At 36.6% G+C, this 9,441-nt stretch overlaps 1 protein-coding gene and 1 long non-coding RNA gene across 3 annotated transcripts in view; one reads left to right on the forward strand and one right to left on the reverse strand.

The window, feature by feature from the left end:
- LOC149130346 (uncharacterized) overlaps positions 1-9,441 on the forward strand; it is a 323,461-nt gene that overhangs the window by 137,548 nt on the left and 176,472 nt on the right. Inside the window, exon 2 of the long non-coding RNA XR_016238975.1 lies at positions 4,686-4,874. This is a non-coding gene — a long non-coding RNA (uncharacterized LOC149130346). The remainder of the gene's footprint in view (positions 1-4,685; positions 4,875-9,441) is intronic.
- Positions 1-9,441, reverse strand: part of LOC106883571 (uncharacterized) — a 198,590-nt gene that overhangs the window by 106,353 nt on the left and 82,796 nt on the right. The window lies entirely within an intron of this gene.

The raw sequence follows: 9,441 nt of genomic DNA on the forward strand, positions 1-9,441 counted from the left end.
TGGAGGATATTTGTTCTATTCCCAAGTTCATACAGGACGGCTGCTGCTACATATTCTATATCGATTTCTGGCGGGACGTTGGCCACCCTAATCCTCACTACTCTTCTACCAGTTCCTCACTGCGAAGAGAGGTGACAATGTTTCCTTGCCTCTTCTCCGTTTTGAAACCTCACTTCTACAGTCCCAAAACGCTTCCCACTGTTAACGTAAATCTTATTATCCCAAATGGGACGAAGACATTTTTCTGTCAGTGCTTCATTCGCTCTCTGCACATTTTTGTTCTTAGACTTATTACTTTGTGTGCTATTGTCCTCTTCAGGGTCCCTTGTTCGATTTCAATGGGAGTGTCTATGGCAGTGTTTCCCAAACTTTTGCGCCAAATTGCAATATCGTCCACCTATTAGCCAAAAAATGCTCCATCGCCCACCTGTGTAAAAACAACCCTGACACAACCCCACTCTCCAACACAAAATCCCCTTGGACCCCTTCCTGTATCATTTGACACACACACTATATCGTCGACTCGCTGCTCTGTTAGTGCCATTTGGACTAAATATGCGGTTGTTTACAAATCCCTTATTGTGGGTTTAGTTTTGCCATTAGTGTAAATAAAATTCTAGCGTTTACTCTATATTATGCAGACAGATTAACTTCTGGAAACTTGCGCTTTCTTTTACTCTGATTTTCATTTTCCCCAAATGAATCATTGGTCAGAACTACCGATGCAGAAATAATTAATGATTGTACTATAAAGGAAAAGAATAAAACTTTTCAATGAGAACTATATGTCTGGTGCGATGCAGCTAGTGCAGATACATTCTGTCTCAAACTTGTCAACTTTAGCCTCAAATCTCTTCGTTGTATCACATTCAGTCCAATTCTTTCATGGGAAAATAAAATTCCGACATGGTTAAAACCAGATTCAACCAGGTATGAGGTAGGGAAGGCAAGCAAAAGTAGTTTCCACAGATTGGGGTAAGAATTCAATATACTCTGATGGTACCACAAACCTTCTTTGCCATTATGGTGATATCGCATTGTAGCGTCATTGTCATTTTGTAATTTCATCAATTCCTCGAAATCGACTGCATCGACCTCAAACGGATTGCTATACCAATTTGGAATGTTCAGCGCAATAACATCTTGAAATCGCTCCACTATGTTAAGGTGCTATGATTGTAAATAGTTGCGATATGTAGTTAAATCCGCATCAATCAATTCATCTTTCAAAGAATCAAGTTGTGGAAATTGATGGAATTGATGTTTTGAAATGTTAGTCTTAAACAACACCAATTTCGAAATGAAGGTAGTGATAAATGATTTACAATCAACGAGAGTTTTTCTGTTTCCTTGCAATAACTTATTAAAATCATTTAATTTTGTGAGTATATCACAAAGAAAAAAGATACCGCACCTTGCAGCCATCAATGAAGCGGATAGTGGAGTATTTTCAAAGATAAAGATATATAAAACAGTTCAACAAAGTGTAAAACACAGTTTTACCACTGCACTTCGGCATGGTATAAGAGTTTAGTATGGTCCTCATCATTTCTCAGACAGAGTTGACGGAAAATTCGATCAGACAAGAGACTGGACTTCAATTTGTTCTCAGTCTTGATAACTAACTATAGCGCATCATTCAATCTACCGTTCATATTTTTTGCCACTAGATGCTGCCGGCGTGCCAAGCAATGAACAGTTTGTATCTGGTGGGAATTTTCACGTTTTAGGAGAGGTGAAAAACCTTTATGTCTTCTTATCATCGAAGGGGCTCCATCAGACGCACAGGCAAGAATATTACTGAGTGGAATATTATGTTCAAAAAGGAAAGACTTGAGAGTGTGAAAAATAGTTGCGCCTTTTGAATCAAGCGGCAATTTCTCTGTGAACAGCATTTCCTCACAAGGCTGGAGGACTTTGCTGCTATACCGAACATATACCATCATCAAACATTGACTGGAGAATATTAATGAGCTGATGTTTGACACCAAAATCTCAAATCGCCCACCATTTTCTAGAAATTCGCCCATCGTCCACCTGTAAGTTGAAATCGCCCACTTTGGGAAGCTATGGTCTAGGGTGATAATGCTCCCCTCCTTCTTCAAGAGACTCTTCGCCTTCTCCCACAATTTATTTAATTCGATATTTTCCAAGCAATTGCAGGCTGAAACGAACCCGCTTCGACCTGCTTCGCTTGCATGCGAAGAAATCTCTATTTTTCCATCATTTTTCCTTTCTTGTTCCTTTTCTTCTTTCTTCTCCTCTTCCTTCTTTTTTTCTTTTTCCTTTGTAGGGACAATAGTGGTGGGGAAGTCTTCGTTGAGTTGGCTGTTCAACCCCTCGTTCTTACTCCCTCGCTCGGTCACCATTATTTTCGGTAAAATTTACGAAGAAAATCTTCAATGTAATTGGTGTATTTAGCCCCCAAAAGGGGGCTTTTTTAAAGAAAATGTAGCTCCTTAGGAGGGCAGCTACCTTACAACACGAACTGAGCAATAAAAACACGAGTTCAACGACTTGTAACAACAAAAATCAAACAACTTCGGGAGCTCAAAACGTATGACTTACCGCGAGGGCAACGAACCTATGAATCCAATGACGCCGCCGCCTTTTTAATAATAATAACAATGTTATTTAAGGCGGTGAGCTAGCAGAATCGTTAGTATTGTGAATACTGTTGTGTTACTTTGTGAAAACTATGTGAATTACTGTAAGTTGTCTCAGTAAATAATTGTGATTTTTTTGTGGAATTATTGCTGCTACGTTTCACGCGAGCCGCTGCATTTTTCCCCAGCTATGGCGAGTGGTAATGTCTCTAGTATGGAGAGCTACGCCAGGGCCACTGCGGCGAGGAAGCCGGGGCCGCTGGAAACTAAGTTGATCAAGCTGGATATGGAGGAGGTGAGCAGAAGCAGGAATTTGATAGAAGTAGAGGGAGACTCATACAAATTGTCCCCCCTCCCCCAAAAAAAGAGACCAAGGAAGACAAAATTCTGAGGACAGTTGTGTATCGTACAGAGGCTGTCGAAACTTGTAAAATTGAAATGGTGACAGAAGAGGAAATCGAAGAGTGCCTGGTGAAAGTGTGAATGAAGCCACGTACATCAGCAGAGGAAGAAAGTTCGGTACGGTAGAGGTGAGGTTAGCCACTATTGAAGAGGCAACCAAGCATGCGACCAACATTTTAAGAAGTACAAAAATAGAATTACTACCAAGTTACAGAGGAAGAAGTGTGAGAATACGTATTCCCAGTGTGCCACCAGAAATTAAACCGGAGTGGTTGGTTGAAAACAGTGCTGGCTGCAACCAAGGAGGATCCGGAATTGGGACCAGTGGCGGAATCAAAAGTGCGCAACTGGTGGGGATTTGGACTCGAAATGTGGCTTTTTGCCACATTCGAGGACATAGAAAGAATTCCATATCAGACAGAAGTGGGAGATGAGAGAATGTTAAATGTCGTAGTCGAGGGAAGGAAACCAAATTACTACATATGTGGGGAGAGAGGTCATATGAAGACCAAATGCCCCCTATATGAGTTCACACAGCCACAGCAAGAGAAAGCACAAGCAGAGGAGGCAAACATTGTAGACCACACTGAGGAAATGAAAGAGAGACAGAAGTGTGAAACAGAGAAAACAAAGGAGAAGAACGAAAATGAAGCTACTAACCCTAAAAAGCGAAAGAAAAATAAGTCAAAGGAACGGTCAACAGATAACATAAAAGAGATAGAAAAACCAGAAACTAATAATGTACAAGAAAAGGAGGAGAGAACGAGTAAATATGACCAATACAAGGAGGTTTTGATAAAGTACGAGAAGAGCGAGCAGATGGAGAGAAAAGTCGCGAAGTTGGAGGAAATAATAAGAGTGAAGATGCTGGAGAAATGTGCTGAGAAATGCATTTTGATACATGAGGAAAACTACTGGGAGTACATAAAAGAACTTGGTGAAAATATAACAACGATAAGGGTATGGTTGGTGGAGACACCACTCGCTAGAACTGATTATTTGCAGTTGATAAGGACACAAGTAACAGTGATTAATGGGAGAAAGGTAACGCGAGTGTTTCCTTTTTTTTTTTTAGTTGCAAAACAGTTAAAATGTTTACATGATGTTTAACGTTAAAGTGAAAAACTGGATAAATGTAACCACCCGACTTCGGGGGTCGAGTGGACATTGCGCCTCATTTTTTCATTCTTGCATATTATCATTTTATTTTAATTTTTCTTCTACTATCATCATTCGCTTTTGTAATTTTTAGTTCCCCGTTTGTATGTTTGTTGCGTTTTGTACCGTCTTTATGTTTTGTGATGTCTTAAAAATTCTTTGTATAGCCCTTTATGGGTAATAAAGAAATAGGTATTTCGTATGCCGTCACGTTCTGAGTTCAAATTCCGCCGAGGTCGACTTTACCTTTCATCCTTGCGGGGTCGATAAATTAAGTACCAGTTGCGTACTGGGGTCAACTTAATCGACTGGCCCCCTCCCCCAAAATTTCTGGCCTTGTGCCTAATGTAGAAAAGAATAACAACAATATTTCAAATTTTGGCACAAGGCCTGCAAGTTAGGCGGAGGGGGCAAGTCGATTACATCGATCTCAGTGCGATGTTTTTTTTTTTCTTTTTTCCTAAAATACATTTTGTAGTACGTCATAAGAATATTATATAAATCATATTTTATTTTCAGAATTTAATTAGGTTAGTAGAAACGTCATTATACGAGTTAATGATGGAAACAGAACGAGGTTGACCAGGATGTTTACTGGATAACGATTAAATTAGGAAGAGAAGAAAGAAGAAAAGGAACAAGAAAGCAAAAATGAGGGGAAAATAGATGCAACACGGAATTTTGATTAGATCCTATTTTAGGGGAAAGGTAAGGCAGTTTTTTCTTTGTGTATCATATAGCAGGTATGAGCCCCTTTGGCTATGCATCCCACCCCTTCAAAAGGACATCTGAAAATCATCTTCTACAAACAATGTTCTTGTATTTTATCAATTTTTTATTCTTTTACCAGTTTCAGCCATTGAACTACTGTCACACACACACACACACACACACACACACACACACACACACACACTACGTGGAAGCCCATCAAATATATATATATGTATATATATATATATATACACGAGGGCTTCCACACAGTTTCTATAATCCAGTTACTCAAAGAATTGGTTAGCTCGGGGCTAGAGTAGACCCTTGTCCAAGGTGCTGCGCAGTGGGTCTGAACTCGAAACCCAAAACCACTTGGTTACAAAGCGAGCTTCTTAACCATGCAGCCATGGTCACGCTTCTATGTGACTGATACCTTGGCGATCTTTCGGAGAAAGTATATCAAAACTGAAAACATTCGGCAATTTCCGCGATTATATTTCTTTTAATTTGTTTCAGCTAAATTGCTTATGTTTATATATTTCTTGTGTATGTATGTGATTATGAATGTGAATATATGTATATTTGTGTATGTAAGTATATGTATACATTTATGTGGATGTATGTATATTTATGTATATATGCATATTTATTTCTCTAAGTTTTTTTTCCAACTATATCGCTTATGTTTATGTAATTTTTGTGTATGTATGTATTTTTATGCATGTAAGTATATATAGTTTCAGAAAATTGCCGAATAAATACTTTCAGTTTTAATATACTTTCTCTGAAAGATCGCCGATGCCTGAATGAATGAAAGGTAAAGTTGCTCCCAACGGGATTTGAACTAAGAGCACAAAGTGCAGAAAAAACACTGCAGGGCATTTTATTCGAAGCTCTCACGATTCTTTGCCAATTCGTCACCTCTGTGAAGCAGTAATTAATTCTTCATGTTATTGTCATTAAATGGTTAATTAGTCGTAATGAGTGGCAAGACGAATAATTATTATAATGAATACTTTTCAGTAGTGAGGAATGCTACCACATGTGCCTTTATCCCCGGGACACTGAACACCTTTGCTATACCACCCGATATATATACGTATGTAAGGTGGGTGTGCGTGTGCGCGAATGTGTGTAAAACGTATGTATAAAATATATGCGTATATAAAATGTATTATAGATGTAAAGATATATAATATACACACACACACACATATATATATGCATATATATATATATATGCACATATATATGGATATATACATACATGCATATATACATACGTATATATACACATATATATACATATATATACCTATATGTATACACACACATATATATATATGTGTATATATATATATATATATATATATATATATATATATATATACTTTATTTAAAAGCAGCAGAAATATAACAAAAGACTGTTACTCTGAGTTTCACGTTCCCGTTCATCGGACAGTTTTGTTAGAAGTGAAGCTCAGAGTAACAGTCTTTTGTTATATTTCTGCTGCTTTTAAATAAAGCATATTACTCTACCTCTGGTATTTGAGTACTCTTTTCCACCTTGTTGCACATTTCATGTGCTTACTCCGGTATCTGTTAAAGTCTGTCATACCGGCCATGACGAAGGGAAATAGCCCTGAAACTCGAGTCGCCTTTATATATATATATTTATATTTATATATTTATATATTTGATCCTTTATATTGAACACTCAATATTTCATCTACATTCAATACTTTCTTTCATGGTGCCATCCATTTTTATTTTATTTTATTTTATATTGTATATTGTATATCATATTATATTATATATTGTATATTCCATATTCTATACCCCACATTAGTTCTGCAGGAATATAAATAAAACATAAAAAACAGACAGTGTTGGAACTCTTTTAAGCAAAATAATATATTCCTCTATACACAATCATACCAAAAAAACCCCACCTTTTTTGTATTTATTTTTACTCGCATATATATATATATATATATATATATATATATATATATATATATATATATATATATTAGGAGAAATACCCGGCGTTGCCCGAGTTAAAGGACTAATGAAATTTTAAAACGCCGTCTAGATTACGCAGGTCTCAACTGCTAGTAGCTGAGATACCAACTTTCCACATTAATAACTTTCCAATCCATGCCAGCATGGAACATAGACGTTAAGTGAAATGTTAAGAGAAAGTTTTCAACTCATATATGTATATAAAGTAAATACATGTAATTCAAAACACGTTTTGTCTAGCTGATTTCGTAACCAAAACATAGGTACAGATTATAAACAATGAAAGGCCGATTTTAGTGATTCATTTGACAGAGGTAGCTGAGAGCCAATCTGTTGATAAATCTGACCTTGGATCTTGAAAATTTGCATGAATCCTGGCTCAGTTTTCATCTCTTGTGACTCCAAATGATGTCATCTGTAGTGCAGCGTTGTATTGTCTAATTTTGGAAGTGCTTGGTTAGTTGACGACAACAGTTTCTTCAATGGCTCTGGAAGTTGGGAAATTGCAGGGTATTTAACCTTTCCACCACTGCAGCACAGCGCGGGTGTCTCTCCTGGCCACTTCCTTGCTTTACAATGTATCCACTCATTTGTCATTACACCAATAGAAACTCTAATGTCATCTGCATAATAAACTGCTGGACAATAATTGAAAGCTGCTTCATAGAAGTTGCTTCTATGAGCTGGTGCAACTGCTCTTCATTCTGCAGTGGAGATCCTGTTCCTTGTCAGCCGAGCATATCTCTATTCATCACTTTGAGATGCTCTGGCTTTTGTAGTGCACAGTCTGATATTTCTTGGTATGCTTTCCTTTCTGCAGCTGTTTCTCTTTCCTTGGACAGAGACATTTTTTTGGCTGACCTTGACATTGTAGACAAATTTGACACTTTCCTTCTGGCCATGGTTATATACGTATACTGAAATACACGGGTACAGAAGATAGTAAACAATGAAAATAACTGGGTAACGGAAATTATATTTCTTAATACGACGGGAAAGGGTGTTTTCTGCCCCCTGGGTCCCTTTCCACATTATGTGAGAAATTTTAAGAGTCTAAAACCGTTCCTAGAACATAAGTAATATATGTTCCCAGTTTGGAGAAAATCAGTTGAAAAATGCGGTCGTTATAATCTTTTACACACACACACACACACACACACACACACACACACACACACACACACACACACACACACACACACACACACACAGAACGGGATTTATATTATATATATATATATATATATATATATATATATATATATATATATATATATATATATATATATATATATATATATATGTGTGTGTGTATATAAGCGCAGGAGTCGCTGTGTGGTAAGAAGCTTACTCTTTCCAACAACATGGTTCCAGGTTCAGTCCCACAGCGTGCCACCTTGGGCAAGTGTCTTCTACTATATCCTCGGGCCGACCAAAGCCTGGTGAGTGGATTTGGTAGACGGAAACTGATAGAATCCCGTCGCGTATATATATATATCGTAAGATCGTAAGATATTTAACTCTTTAAATTTTAGGTTCCTTTATATTTTATATTTTAGACTTTACAATATTCATGCTTAATTACGCATAAATTTTTATACGCATATATATTCACACATATATTTATCTATATTCAGATTTTTATATATATATTGATATTTATATTTCGTATATTTATATTTTAAATTTTAAATTTATTATGTTGCCGTGTCATGTTGAATGTATGTCTTTCAAAATATTAAATATTGATTTCCTGAGTATATTATTGATGAATTTATGAATTTATTAATAATATAAAAACACATATATACACATTTATTTGCTCAAAATAATTGAGCACTCAACATAAGTTCAGTTATATATTCTTTTAGAATATTTCTTTTAGAATATTACTTATAAAAGTTATATATATATATATATATTTGTGTCAGTGTTCGTTCCCACACCATCGCTTGACGACCGAACTTAGTGGTTCGGAAAAAGACAAACGATAGAATAAGTACGAGGCTTACAAAGAATAAGTGCTGGGGTCGATTTGTTCGACTAAAGTAGATGCTCCAACATGGCCGCAGTCATGAATGAAACAAGGAAAAGAATAAAAGAATATATATAAATATATGAGAGAGGGAGAGAGAGGTAATGAGATAATGGTCGTGCTTTCATATCTTGCATGTGTGCACTAGCATTTGCATATCGAAATAGCCAATGATTTGCAAAGCATGCAATACAATGGCAATAACTCTTATTATAATCTTTAAACGACAGCGTCTCTTACTCACTGAATTTATCCTTTATGCATGTGCTATCTTGTCTCATACAAAACCTCGTTTGACTCTCATTCACAGTCTATCAAGTGTGGCTACTATGTCTGTATTATTCTAGTTGCTAAGTTCGAGCATGAAACCGTTGGTATCATATTAGTGCAAACTACTTCGTCCGTCCGTCCATACTTGCACACATACATACATATATATATACATCAAGAAGAAAAGTTCAAAGGACTTTCCCTAGCCATAGGCTCATAAGCTGGTTTTCT

The sequence above is a fragment of the Octopus bimaculoides genome, chromosome 29 (genome assembly GCF_046866305.1).
Source record: "Octopus bimaculoides isolate indiv1 chromosome 29, ASM4686630v1, whole genome shotgun sequence".
NCBI classification, from domain to species: Eukaryota; Metazoa; Mollusca; class Cephalopoda; order Octopoda; family Octopodidae; genus Octopus; species Octopus bimaculoides.